Below are 2520 nucleotides of genomic sequence, written 5' to 3'. Positions count from 1 at the left end.
TATGATGTTTCAAGTTGTGTAAGTGATTTCAGCTGGCATTTATTTTATATTAATAGCTCCATCTTATAATGCTTTTATTATCAGGTGTCTATATCAGGTAGGGATCATTTTTACATGTTATTGAAATATATCTTGTCATAATAGATTAGTTGGCAGTGGAAAAAAATGGTTCATTTACTACCATATCTTTTTTTAGCATAATAGGGAAACTTTAAATATACAACATGACAGAAAAATGAGTTATCATTTATTATCATGGACACTCATTATTACTTTAAAACATAAATAGAGTTTGGATGGACTTAGAGACTGTCATACAGAATGAAGTGAGTCAGAAAGAGAAAACCAATTATATATATTAATGCATATATGTGGAATCTAGAAAAATGATATAATAATCTTATCTGAAAAACAAAAATAGAGACACAGACATACAGAACAAACATATGAATACCAAGGGGAGAAGGAAGGGTGAGGGGATGAATTGGGAGACTAGGACTGACATGTATACATTACTACGTATAAAATAGGTAACTATTGAGAATCTACTGTTTAGCACAGGGAACTCTACTCATTGTTCTGTGGTGACCTAAATGGGAAGGAAACCCAAAAAAGAGGGAATATATGTATATGTACAGCTGATTCACTTTGTTGTGCAGTAGAAACTAAGAGAACGTTGTCAAACAACTATGAAAGTGAAAGTCGCTGTTGTGTCTGACTCTTCCCAGACTGTATAGTCCACAGAATTCTCCAGGCCAGAATACTGGAGTGGGTAGCCTTTCCCTTCTCCAAGGGATCTTCCCAACCCAGGGATCGAACCCAGGTATCCTGCATTGCAGGCAGATTCTTTACCAGCTGAGCCACAAGGGGAGCCCCAAGCAACTATACACCAATAAAAATCAATTTAAAAATTAAAAAATAGGGCTTTTTGGAAAATACTGAATAACTTATGATTTGGAGAATTCATGAAAATTTCCAGGAATTCCACCTTCTTGTTCACAAATGCCAAAGATTAACCTGTTGGGAATTTGGAAACACCACTTGGACTACAGCAACTCCTCTTAACTGGTCTTGCCTTAATTTTTGCTGCATTTTATCTGTTGCTGTTGTTTTTTAGTCACTCAGTCCTGTCTGACTCTCAGTGACCCCAAGTATGGTAGCCCATCAGGCTCCTCTGTCCATGAAATTTTCCAGGCAAAAATATTGAAGTAGGTTGCTATTTCCTTCTCTAGAGGATCTTCCCCACCCACAGATTGAACCGTGTCTCCTGCTTGGCATGCAAATTCTTTACCACTGAGCCAACTTTATCTGTGCACCTGCTATAATCAGAAAAGCCCATCAGATATCCAGAGATATGCACATCCATTTCCTGCTTAGGATCCTCAGTAGCTTCCCACAACATTTTTGCTCACATATCCATATCTGCATAAAATTGTTTAGAACTCAGCCCAATATGGGCTTCCCTGGTAGGTCAGCAGGCAAAGAACCTTTTTACACAACAGGAACACACAACAAATGTAAAAGGTAACTTTTTACATCCCACCAAAAGTGCACTCAGATGGTAATGAATCCCGGGTAGCTCAGACAGTAAAGAATCCGCCTGAGGGAGACTTGGGTTCAATCCTTGGGTTGGGAAGATCCCCTGGAGGAGGGCATGGCACCCCACTCCAGTGTTCTTACCTGGAGAAATCCATGGACAGAGGAGCCTGGTGGGCTACCGTCCATGGGGTTGCAAAGAGTTGGACACAACTGAGCATGCCACTCACTAAAGCATGCCCCGTTGCTAATAAACTTTTCCAGCTGCATCCTGCACAAAGCAGTGAGCCTCTGGAAATCTGGGGCTATATTTCATCCACATTTGCAGCCCTGTTATCAGACATGAGGTCTGATATAAGAAAAAAACTCAATAATTTGAATACATGTCTAAGCAATTTAAAGAATAGTTTTGTGATCTTTAGTATAGATTGACAAGGTTGTTAGGCAAATAAATCCTTATAAACAACCATATGATAAGTTTTTTTCTGCTTAACTCTGTCTATATATACACAAAAAAATGTCATCACACAAAATACAAACTCTCCCAACCCTTCATATCATCTCTCTGCTCACTGTTGAGAAGAAGTGATATGGTTAAGCAATCAGATTTTAGAATGTCCTGCCATGGTCTTGTTATTTGCTTAGCTGCAACTTTTCCAAAGTTATACAACTTCTATGAACCAGTTTCTTCCTCTGTAAAACAGAGGTGTTGATAATATCTGCCTCTTAGTTGCCATGAGGGTTATGAAGCATTTAGAGTGATCATGGGCATATAATTACTGCTCAGTATATGTTAATTCTTCTCATTTTTAGAAACTACTCCTGGCAGGAGTGGCTCTCAAGCTGCATAAAAATTGTGGCATCTGAGTGGTTCCTCTACCTTGGAGCCCTTTCTGTCTCTAAACCCCATCTCTGAGCAATCACTTCCACTCTTGTAGCTTCAATGATCATCTTTTGTTTGCCAGTTGCTCTAAATTCCATGGG

This window comes from Bos mutus, chromosome 4, assembly GCF_027580195.1.
Source record: "Bos mutus isolate GX-2022 chromosome 4, NWIPB_WYAK_1.1, whole genome shotgun sequence".
NCBI classification, from domain to species: Eukaryota; Metazoa; Chordata; class Mammalia; order Artiodactyla; family Bovidae; genus Bos; species Bos mutus.
This window is presented reverse-complemented; position numbering follows the sequence as displayed.